This window comes from Notamacropus eugenii, chromosome 2, assembly GCF_028372415.1.
Source record: "Notamacropus eugenii isolate mMacEug1 chromosome 2, mMacEug1.pri_v2, whole genome shotgun sequence".
NCBI classification, from domain to species: Eukaryota; Metazoa; Chordata; class Mammalia; order Diprotodontia; family Macropodidae; genus Notamacropus; species Notamacropus eugenii.
The window spans coordinates 257,523,951-257,536,301 of NC_092873.1; the positions used below are offsets into that span (position 1 = coordinate 257,523,951).

Consider the following 12,351-nt stretch of genomic DNA (forward strand, 5'->3'; position numbering starts at 1 on the left):
TTGAAATGGTAGTTAATGAAAGATTTTTTAATTTACCTTTATAATTTCATTTTTCTTTATTTTGGTTATACATGTGTCTGATGTTTTAGACATTTATGTCATACCAAATAAGGGAGTCACATTTTGGAGAAATGATTTACAACTAGGAATAGTTGGGAATAAATCTTTTCTTTTCTTCTTGCTCAGTTCTTAATTCTGTCTTGCCACCCGCTTAGTCTCGTAGATAGAAAGTTTTTTTTTTATTTATTTACTTGTTTTCAATTTTCAACAGTCACTTTCATAAGTTTAAAATTTTCTCCCCCTCCTTCCTCAAGATGACCTGGGTTCTACGCATACATTCTTATTAAACACAGAATAGAAATCATTTCCTTACATTTAGACAATTTTTTTTTTTTTTGTCTAAAGAGAGTTGAAATGGAGAGTTGGAATATTTGGTTTTTTTCTGTGTGTAAAGTCAGACAAAGGAATTGATTTTATTTGTGAATACCTGAATATGGAATATGTAAGTTCTTAACAGATCAGTACCAATTACATCACTGAACCAGAAAGCAAATCTTTTCCCAGTACAGATGATCTGAAATTGTTTTGTGAATATTTTAAAGTGTGAAGATGGTGCATGACTTCTGGCAAGAAATTCACAGACTTCCTTTTCAGGATGACTTTGAATGGATACAAAATTTGTGGTAAAAAATTTGAGCAATGTGCCTTAAGATAACCCTTAGAAGTAATCATTAGCTAATTTAAGAATGGTACAACTTGATCATCAAATGTATTTAATATCTGTGAAGGAATATGAAAAAATATTTCATGTTTAGTTCATGTAAAAGGATATAAAAAATTTTAGAACATTTATCCTTTGAAGTAATCCCTACAATGACAGAATAGCAGGCATTACTTCAAGGAAAATATGTTTTAAGAGTTTCTGTGGAAATGTGATCTTGTGAGTTTTACTGAAATTTTAATATTTTTGACATCTTAATTTAGCTATCTATTATGGACAGTTAGGTGGGACAGTGTGCTAAGCCTGGAGTCAGGAGGACCTGAATTCAAATTCAGCCTTAGATACTTTCTAATTGTGTGACGCTGGACAAGTCACTTAAACTGTGTTTGCCTTAATTTCCTTATTTGTAATATGAAAATGATAATAATACCTACTTCCAGTGCTGTTGTGAGGCTCAAATGAGATGATATTTGTATAGAGCTTAATACAGTGCTTGGCACATAGCACTACATAAAATCTAGCTGTAATTTTTATTAGACATTTGTGATAACTTGGCCCAATTTAATTGTGCTCAAAATTTTAACCTTTCATTCTTGAAAATTGCGGTAAAAGAGACTAATAAATACATACATACATACATACATACATACAAGAGCTAAAATGAGGTCTGTATGGTAGTGTAGCTATGAAGGAGAGGTACTAGAATCAATCAGTATTTGAGGTAAGAATGAAAGAAGTTTTTGTGAAACCCCAGTTGTAGATGTGGGGACTAAAAAATAAGAGAAGCCCTATAAAATTGTTTTGAGCACTTTACCGCTTTCAACTTAAATTTAAGATTGTGAAACTTGATCATGTTACATTCAGTGTATAAAAAATGTAAGTTGTCACAATTCTTCTTAATAAAAAAGGGGGTCATTCTATGAATTATTACTTCTTAATGAGACAGACAAGAGTCAAAGATTGTTCTAAGGTTTCCCATCTATTAAGTTATTCAGCCACCTAAAGTTTCCTTCACTCCTTCTACCCCTTTCAATACTGTTGATAAAGTTTTGGAAGATGACATCTGAAATTGTATCTTGCAGCTTTGAGATTTTGAGATGTGAAATTAGTGTCATGGAATCTAAATTAGAAAGGGTGAAGGAGGAGGTGGTAAAATTCTGTAAGTAAAATAAGAATGGGGAATGAGAAGAGACATTGATTGGGAAGGCAGTGTAGTTGTTGTAATAGTAGAAAAAGCATTGAATTTAGAGTCAGAGAATAATCTGGGTTTGAATCCCATTTATGTGATAGTACACAAGGCACTTGACTTCTTTGGGATCCAGTTCCTCATCTTATGCGTTGAATGGACTGGACAAGCTCTGAACAGCTTTTCCAACTCTAAATCAGTAATCCTGTGATAACATTGAAGAGAGTAGTTTCATTAGATTTGACCGGATTTCTAGAAGCTCAATTGCCTGTCATTGAAGACTGAAGAGATAGTCAAGGAGTTTATTCTTCCTTGAGTTTTCATAGAGAAGAGAATGATAGCTTCAGAAGTTAGGCATTCTAATCATTTATTTGTTCTGTAAGAGTAGTTTTTCAAAGATGAAAAGATACATATAGAAAGCTATGTACATTTTTTTTTTTTAATTGTGAGCCAGCAGAGGAGACTCTTGGGGAAACAGCAGTTGATATCATTCAAAAGGTAAATCAGGTTCTAGAGTTCTTTGGGACTACAGACAAGAGAGGGTGGTTGAGACCTGGCTGGGACTGAGAAATGCATTCAAGGATTTTGTGCTGGTAGGAGGCATCAGTCATCTTTGTCCTCTTCTCTAACCCCTAAATTTTTTGGAACTATCCTGTGAAAGCTATCCTGGTGTACTAGGGCTAGACCAGATTCTCCTCATTTTTGACAAGAGGGAAGATTAAGAAAAGAGTCACCACCAGGGGGGCGGAGCCAAGATGGCGGAGTAGAAAGACGCACATACACATAGCTCCGAACCCACAACCCACAGAACGGCTAGAGGGGACCAACTCACGGTGAATTCTGCATCCAGAGGCCACGGAATATTGGAGTGAGGGAGATTTCTGTTCCGGAGAGACCTGCAAACCTCTCACGGGGGGAACTTCGTGCCGTGGACTGGGCGCCGGGACTGGGAGCTGAGTGAAGCCCTGCAGCAGCCGCGACACTGTGAGGAAAAGATCCGAGCGGGCTACAGAGACGGGATCTCCAGTGGCCACGCGGGTCCCTCCACCCACAGAGGGACCTGCAAACCTCTCACAAAAGGTCCGTCGCGCTGCAGACGCGGAGCCCAGCCCAGACCTGCGGCGGCCGGGGCTCTGAGAGGTACAGATCCGAGCAGGCTTCAGGGATGGGATCTCCAGCGGCGGCACAAGCCCCCCCACCCACAGGTGACGAGGGTCGGTGAGAGAGTCTCTTTGGTGGGTCGAGAGGGGAGTGGGGTGCCCCCATGGCTCAGGCCCCCCGGGAGATAGAAGCTGAGAGGCGGCTGCAGACAGGGGCTCCCCAAGCAGGCGGGAGCCTGGATCCATTGTGGAAGGTCTGTGCATAAACCCCCTGAGGGAACTGTGCCTGAGAGGCGGCCCTGCCCCGACCTGACCACCTGAACTTAATTCTCACACTGAATAGCAGCCCTGCCACCGCCAAAAGCCCTAAGGCGGGAAGCAGCATTTGAATCTCAGTCCCCAAACGCTGGCTGGGAGGATCAGGAGGTGAGGTGGGTGTGAGGAGAATATTCAGAGGTCAAGCCACTGGCTGGGGAGAATGCCCAGAAAAGGGAAAAGAAATAAAACTATTGAAGGGTACTTTCTCGGAAAAAAGACAATTCCTCCCTTCCTTTCTGATGAGGAAGAACAATGCTTACCATCAGGCAAAGACACAGAAATCAAGGCTTCTGTGCCCCAGCCCACCCAATGGGCTCAGGCCATGGAAGAGCTCAAAAAGAATTTTGAAAATCAAGTTAGAGAGGTGGAGGAAAAACTGGGAAGAGAAATGAGAGGGATGAAAGAGAAGCATGAAAAGCAGATCAGCTCCCTGCTAAAGGAGAACCAAAAAAATGTTGAAGAAATTAACACCTTGAAAACTAGCCTAACTCAATTGGCAAAAGAGGTTCAAAAGGCCAATGAGAAGAATGCTTTCAAAAGCAGAATTAGCCAAATGGAAAAGGAGATTCAAAAGCTCACTGAAGAAAATAGATCTTTCAAAACTGGAATGGCACAGATGGAGGCTAATGACTTTATGCAAAACCAAGAAATCACAGATCAAAGAGAGAAGAATGGAAAAATGGAAGATAATGTGAAATATCTCATTGGAAAAACAACAGACCTGGAAAATAGATCCAGGAGAGATAATTTAAAAATTATGGGACTACCTGAAAGCCATGATCAAAAGAAGAGCCTAGACATCATCTTTCATGAAATTATCAAGGAAAACTGCCCTGAGATTCTAGAACCAGAGGGCAAAATAAATATTCAAGGAATCCACAGAACACCGCCTGAAAGAGATCCAAAAAGAGAAACTCCTAGGAACATTGTGGCCAAATTCCAGAATTCCCAGGTGAAAGAGAAAATATTGCAAGCAGCTAGAAAGAAACAATTCAAGTATTGTGGAAATACAATCAGGATAACACAAGATCTAGCAGCTTCTACGTTAAGGGATTGAAGGGAATGGAATGGGATATTCCAGAAGTCAAAGGAACTAGGACTAAAACCAAGAATCACCTACCCAGCAAAACTGAGTATAATACTTCAGGAGAAAAAATGGTCTTTCAATGAAATAGAGGATTTTCAAATTTTCTTGATGAAAAGACCAGAGCTGAAAAGAAAATTTGACTTTCTAACACAAGAATGAAGAGAACCATGAAAAGGTGAACAGCAAAGAGAAGTCATAAGGGACTTACTAAAGTTGAACTGTTTACATTCCTACATGGAAAGACAATATTTGTAACTCTTGAAACATTTCAGTATCTGGGTACTGGGTGGGAGTACGCACACACACACATGCACACACGCACACATACATAGAGACAGAGTGCACAGAGTGAATTGAAGAGGATGGGATCATATCTTAAAAAAAAAATGAAATCAAGCAGTGAGAGAGAAATATTGGGAAGAGAAAGGGAGAAGTTGAATGGGGCAAATTATCTCTCATAAAAGAGGCAAGCAAAAGACTTATTAGTGGAGGGATAAAGAGGGGAGGCAAGAGAAAAACATGAGGTCTACTCTCATCACATTCCACGAAAGGAAAGAATAAAATGCACACTCATTTTGATAGGAAAACCTATCTCATAATACAGGAGAGTGGGGGACAGGGGCACAAGCAGGGTCGGGGGGAGGATGGAAGGGAGGGCATGGGGAGGAGAATGCAATCCGAGGTCAACACTCATGGGGAGGGAAAGGATCATAAGAGAATAGAAGTAATGGGGGACAGGATAGGATGGAGGGAAATATAGTTAGTCCTATACAACACAACTAGTATGGGAATCATTTGCAAAACTACACAGATTTGGCCTATATTGAATTGCTTGTCTTCCAAGGGGAAGGGGTGGATAGGGAGGGAGCTAAAGAAGTTGGAACTCAAAGTGTTAGGACCAAATGTAATGTTCTTACCACTGGGAAATAAGAAATACAGGTTAAGGGGTTAAGAAAGCTATCTGGCCCTACAGGACAAAAGAGAAGACAGAGACAAGGGCAGGGAGGGAGGATAGAGGAGAGAGCAGATTGGACACAGGGGCAACTAGAATGCTTGGGTTTGGGGGGGGGAGAGGGGATAAAAGGGGAGAAAATTTGTAACCCAAAATTTTGTGAAAATAAATGTTAAAAGTTAAATAAAAATTAAAAAAAAGAAAAGAAAAGAGTCACCACCTAGGGAAAAGTTTTTGCCATTATAAATTGGAATTCAATTAATTTTCTAATGCTATTACTGTACTTTGATTTTACCAGCAATAAACTTTAAGTATGAGATAGTGTATATAAAACATTTAACAAACCTTAAAGTGCTATCAGCACCATCATCACTGTTATATAGCATTTTTGTAGCCTTTTCTGGGAACATAAAAATTGTTTATATTAATTTTGAGCATCAATCAATTGATGAATGACCTTTTGGAAAATAGTTTCTAGTAACTTGATAATTATTGGGAATTTCAAATCATCAATTATTATTATTGGCAAGTATATGCTATATAACTAGAAAAGACATTAGAGATTGAAAAGGGAAGGAAAGGAAAAGTAATAAACATTTATAGAGAGTCTACTATGTTCCACTATGCTAAACATTTTATAAATATTTTCTCATTATATCCTTACAACAACTTAGCAAGGTGTAGGTGCTTATTACCCCCATTTTACAGTTGAAGAAGCTAAGGCAAACAGTTTAAATGACTTGCCTAGGATTGCATGACTAGTGAATATCTCAGGCTGGATTAGAAAGAAGGTCCTTCTGGCTTTAGTGCTATATCTACTCTGCCTGAGGCCTAGAGAGAATAACTGACTTATCCAGTCACTAAGTAATGTTGCAGAGCCATGGTCTGAATCTAGAGTTGTGTGATTTCAAATCTGATTTCTGAAAAATCCATAACACCATACTGTCACTTTTAATCTGTTATTTTAATAGTATAATTGAATTGAGGCTGTAAAACTTTGAACAACAATCCCGTAAGTTCTGCAAATAGAATGAATTCCCTCAGTAGGGGAAGAGGTGGGAATAAGCATTCATATGGAGCCTACTATGTGCCACTATGCCATGTAATTTACAAATATTTCACTTAGTTGTCCTAACAACACTGTGAGATGTGCTAGTATTATTATTATTGTTCTACAGTTGGGGAAACTGAGGCAATCTGGTTAAGTGTTTTGTAGTTAATATAGTTAAGTGTCTGAGGCCAGATTTGAATTAAAGTCTTGTCTCCCCATAGTATTCATTTTGCCATTAGCTTCCTCAGAAAGAAAGAACTTCTCTCTAATTGGAGTTATTAAAATAAAGGCTGAATGACCACTTGTTGGGTATGATGTAGAAGGGATTCTTGATTATGTTTCATTTATCTAGATAGCCTTGGAAATTCCTTGGTCTCTGTGACAGAACTGAATCATAGCTCAGTCATCCACAAAATTGCATAGGTTGAGAACCCTTAGAAATCAAATTCAAAGCAGATTCATAACAGGTAGGTTAATTTATAAAATGTAATATTCATGTGAGTCATATAGAACCTTTGATTTGGAAAGGAACTTAGAATTAGTAAGTTTTCTCAATACAAGAATTTCTTTCTTGCATTTCTGGTTGGACTATTCAGCCTCTTCCAAGATGTTTCACTCTTTAGAATCCATTCAACAAATAAATAAAATTAAAAGTCACCAATAAGTAAATGTTATATTGTTATTTCATCTTCACTGGAGTTTAGATAAAAAACAGTTCTAAGATAAGACATTGTCTTTCTGGAGGGTTTTTTTTTTTTAATAGTAGATGAAATGCTTTTTTTTAATTTAAATATTTAAAAATTAGATATAAGCTCATCTTTTAAAAAAAAAAATTCACTGAAAGAATCCTTGGATCAACTCCCATTCCGGAACAAGATTTGAAGATTGATGCATACCTCAGCTTGGTCCCATGTAACCATTCTTGAAGGTTTTTATATTTTGAAAGTTTTTTTGTCCCACACAATAATCTTAAGATTATTTCAGTTGGTTACTACAATGACCACTAAAAAACTTATTAATGTATCCATATTATGTCAAGCAGATTGAGGGCAATGGTTTTGTCTAAGATCTGGTACAGTGTATTTATTGAGTCCTCAAGGATCTTTTGAGGCACATAATTATAGTATGTAGATGTGTTGAGATTTTATGAAATATAATTCTATTCTTGGATGGTTTTGATTTCTTCTGCTAGGTTTATTTATTTTTCATACATGTTAAATTTTCACAATCTATAGTGAAATTCTTATAGTTTTTACTGTTTCCTGTCATCTAAATTAAGTTCATGTTCCTTAAAGATATGCCCTTTCTGTAGTTGATGATGGAAATGATGTAGAGTTGAATCACTATTACAGATTTGCTTCTGTAAAACAAATTAATGGATTTATTTGGTTTAACTATTTGTTTACATGCTTGTGACATCTTGGTTAACTTCATATGGATATTGGCCATGGAAGGCTTACCTTTCACTTTAAATCTTGTATCTTAGGTCTTTATTAGAAACCAGTTGGAAGTAAAACAATTTTCATAATTTTTGGACACATCTAATGGTGTGTACCTATTGTATACCTTTACTGCTTCTTGATGAAATACCTCCTTTTTCCAGAATTTTTTCTGTATTAAATGTGTTCTTTTTGATGAACAAGTATTAATTTTTCTCATTTTATTAGGATTATGAACTGCTGTTTATGAATATTACACATCATTTCCATTACCATAATCTTTTTATCTTTTCTTGATGGATTTCAGATAGAAATGGTCCGTGGATGTGTTAGGGTCTTGCTGTTTTATGTTTACTTTTCAAATGAAGTGTTTTTTTTGTAGTGAAATAAAAGGATATCAGGATGTAAGCTCATCCTCCCTGAAAACTTTCTTAGTAAAACTTGAGGAGTAAATAGGATAATAAGGTCATTACATGCCTCTTTCAGTTCCCACATGATTTTGTTTTCCGTTAGACTATGTATATTTTGAAAATTTTTGTTCCATATAACTTAGAGACTATGAACATTTGGTATAGTAGTATCTATTAAAAATACTGTTCTTAAGGATTTGGATCAATTTTGCATTTAGTTAATAGTGATAATGTTCTTGTTCCACTACAGCTTTTCATTGAGTTCTTAGATACTTTAAGGTATAATTGTAGATACTAGCAGTGTGACCTTGGGAAAGTCACTTCAACTCTGTCCCAGTTTTCTCATCTGTACAATGGAAATAATAACAATATGTCCCTCACAGAAATCAATTTGAATTTTACACACACACACACACACACACACACACACTTGCAGACATCTATCTGTGTTTTCATGTGCAAATAAATCAACAAGTATTTTATGAAATGCCCATTTAGGGGTTAGGCACTGGGAATATGTACAGATAGTGAAAGTGTTTTCTTGCAGCTTTCTTTACATTATGTATCTTGGTAGGAGTTCAGTAGGTGCAAAATTTTTGCAGCCTTGAGTCATATTGCACAGTTTCTGCCAATTCTTTCCATAATCTTATTGGTCACTAAGTCTTAGCTTCATAAGGATAACATTTTGGGGGGGAGGAAGTGGAGGGGGTTGGGGAGGGGGTGTGAGACAGTGAACTGGTTCTGAATTGCGTCATACACCTTTCGTTTTTGACAAATCCTCATGACTCACCCACTCACTCTTTGGCAACATGGTATTGACTGTGTTCACGTGGATACATGAAAAACCTAACCCTGTGCACCTGTAACTATTGTTCATTCACCATCTAATCTTCTATTTTAAGAATTTTAATTTTTAGAATCTTTATTCATTTTGGCAGGGAGCTAAAATCTTTATGTAATTGCGTTGTGCTTCTTTAAAATTGTTTAGGTGTTTTTCAAACCTGTTATGGTCTGATTTTCAGTTTGATCAGTATACCTTAAGATTAGTATTGCATAAGACTTACTTAATGTGTGTTTTTATCATTTAACTTCGATTTCAGAATGTCATTCATCACCTTCAGCCATAGCCTAGTCCTTGATTGCCTTTATGTTTGATGCATTAAAGAATTTGTACATGTACCTTCATCCATTGGTTCACTGCTGCCTCTGGATTCATGCTTGAAGTCCTTTAATCACTCTTTTCTTGGTGTACGTTGCAGATTTTATACTCATCAAATTTATGTTTTCATGTCATATCATTGAAGAAGATGTCAATGAGAGGAAAATGCTATTTGATATTTTTCAGTGGAAAAAATTTTTCAGCCATATAGATCATGTAGATAGTAAGAAATTTATATTTGAATCCTTTGATTTAGAAACTATACTTAGTTCTTTTTAGGAGAGATGCTACTGAGATTTAACCATAAGCAGAGCCATGATCAATTTGATATCTTTTTGAAAAATGTCATGTTTGGTATCATTTGTTCTTAATATTATGTTGGTGATATATTTTAAATAGAGAACAGTTTTCTATGTGTATATTCAACATTCTTGCTGTACTCAATTCGTTTTATATAATTGTAATACATGAATAAGACATGCATCAAAGACTTTGTGATAGTCCATAAAGGTAATGTTATAGTGTTTTTGGGTGATTTTTTCAGTTGTTACATAACAGAATTATGTTATCCTGTATATATCTGAGATTTTTTGGTATAGTTCTTTTTGCTAAAAAGTAAAATATTTTTAAAATAAAATTGTTTTTGTTTATTTTTGTTGTTTTTTGTTTTGGTGAGGCAATTGGCATTCACACTAGTCCGTGTCAAGTGTCTAAGGCTGAAATTGAATTCAGGTCCCTCTGACTCCAGGACCAGTGCTCTTTCTACTGCGCCACTGAGCTGCCTTTGTTACCCAAATTTTGGCAATAAATTTGTGATGCCTTTTGAAAAGAGAGTTTATTCATCTGTGTGTAAGCTCATGAAGTTGTTGTTGCCATCATTGTCACTTAAGGGTAATGTGTTGCTTGGAAATTTATCAATTAGGGTCCAACTTACATTAGTTGGGGAAAATTTCCAGGATGAAGTAGGCTTAGGTACAAGTATTAGAGTATTAGGGGGAAGGGTGTTCATGATTCAGTTGTCTTCTCACTATAGAACTTAACTCAGAATCTGTGGTCTTCTTTCTGGGGTACATTCCTTTGCTTGGTGGCCTCCCTTCTCCACTTGATGAATTTCACCCTCTCCCTTCCCCCCCCCCAGCCTCCTAAGCTTGACATCCTTCATTCCTTTCATTGGCTCAGCATCTAACTCTCCAAACTTCACCATCATTTTCCCTTCCTCCACCTTATAGTCTTTACTTAATTAAGATTTTAAGCTCCTTGAAAGCAAGGACTCTTTCTGCTTGTCTTCGTATTCTCAGCACTTACCGCAGTGTGTGGCATGTATAAATGTTTCATAAATAGTGGTGGCTGCTTGTTGCTGATTCTCTTATTGCTGTTTGTTGAGCAAAGATGCAGAGGTGGTCAAGGGAGTGTCTTTAGATTTCATAGAATCACAGAATTGTAGGATTGGGAGGGACGTGAGTGTTCATCTAGTCCAGCCTATACCTTAAAAAGAAACTCCATCCATTTCAATACACCTAACAAGTAGTATCCTAAATGGTCTTGTTAATCAGCATCCTATTTAATTACTGTATTGTGACATCCCTGATGATTTGAAATATATCTAATGTGGCAATGAGGCCAAGTTTTGGATCAGACCCCTGAATGAATTTGGATCAGTTTATCATTAATTATATATTAAAACCACAAATGTGCAGCTCTCATTTTGAGAAAGGCCCTTCCTAAGTAGAAGAAAAATTTATTTATATTCTAGTTTATTGCAATTCTTTTTTCTTTTACAAAGCAGTAATTTTATTTGCAGTATAAACATTTGTAACCAATTTGCTTGTTAAATAGGGTTTTTTTTCCAATTAAAATTTTTTTTAGTTCCAAAATCTCTCCCTTTGCCCTGACCCCCAACCATTAAGAAGGCAAGAATTATGCTACTATTATGATTATGATGTCATGCAAAACGTTTCCACATTAGCAAGATTGGGGGGAGGAGCAAGAAAGATAAAGAAAGTGAAAAAAAATGCTTTCATATGCAGTCATCTTTTTTTTTTCTGGAGATGGATAGCATTTTTCATCATGAGTCCTTTGGAATTATGGGTAATTATATTAATCAGAGAAGCTGTCTTTCACAGTTGATTTTTATTAAATTTTTGCTAGTACTGTGCACAGTGTTCTCATTGTTCTCTTCCTTTTGTATCAGTTACACAGAAGACTGTGTAAGTCTTCTCAGGTTTTTCTGAAATCATCCCCTTCATCATTTTTTATAGCACAGTAATATTCCACCATAATCATAGACCACAACTTATTCAGCCATTCCCCAATTTATGAGCAGCTCTGCAGTGTCCAAATCTTTGCCACCACACACACATGCACACACAGCTGCTATAAATGTTTTTTGTACATTTAATTTTCCTTTTTCTTTGTTCTCTTCCAAATGCAGATCTTGTGTTGACATTGCTGGGTCAAAGGTTATGCAGTTGTTTTTTTTTTTATAACCCTTTAGGTAGAGTTCCAAATTTTTAAACAGGTTTTTGTTTCCTCTTCAGAACCTCTCTGGGAAGCCTTCCCGGTGTTAACTTTTTCCACCTCACTGACTTGATTCTTACAGTTTTTTCCCAATGTCACACCTTGTATGTGATGACATTTTCATTTCATGGGTTCAGTTTCCCTCCTCTTTGTCAGAAATAGTTTCTATAAGTGATCCATTGCCTGATTTTTCAAAGCACAACTAGATTAATTTCTTATTTTTAATATTTGTGATTTGCCCAACATTTGATATGTTTAAGCATGTGGTCATAGAAATCACTTGAAGAACCAGAATATGATTTTTAAAAAATAAAATAAAACTCCCAACACATTAATTTTTTTAGTAATCCTTTGAACATTTAATCAGAGACACTTTTTGATACCTTTAGCTGTAATCGTTTGGAAAAACCC

At 36.4% G+C, this 12,351-nt stretch overlaps 1 protein-coding gene across 11 annotated transcripts in view; it reads left to right on the forward strand.

Annotated features, from left to right (window-relative positions):
- QKI (QKI, KH domain containing RNA binding) overlaps nucleotides 1-12,351 on the forward strand; it is a 211,124-nt gene that overhangs the window by 60,868 nt on the left and 137,905 nt on the right. The gene's annotated exons all lie outside the window — the stretch shown is intronic.